Source organism: Nanorana parkeri, unplaced genomic scaffold (genome assembly GCF_000935625.1).
Source record: "Nanorana parkeri isolate BGI_ZX_2015 unplaced genomic scaffold, ASM93562v1 scaffold466, whole genome shotgun sequence".
NCBI lineage: Eukaryota > Metazoa > Chordata > Amphibia > Anura > Dicroglossidae > Nanorana > Nanorana parkeri.
In genome coordinates, this window is record NW_017306734.1 from 1,051,150 (window position 1) to 1,051,469 (window position 320).

Here is a 320-nt window from a genome sequence, read left to right on the forward strand (position 1 = left end):
ATGGAGCTGCAAAAAACCCCCACATACCCCATGCAAAAAATGTAAAAACCAGAAGATAAGGCATTAGTGTTTAAAAGAATATCACCTGGCTGCCCCGGAGTGTCCCCAGGAGCCGCAGATCCAGAAGCCAGCGTAGCCGCATCCACATCTTCCTCTTCTTCCTCCTCACCCTCGGATCGGCTGGAGTCCTGGACAGCAGAGGTGGATGGCACATCAGAAAGGGATTCCCCTGATTGCCGCTGGGCCGGCGCGCACGCCGGTGACGTCACGGGCGCTCCCACGTCCTAGGGAGGGCCCGCCAGAAGAGAGGTGTCCTGCGC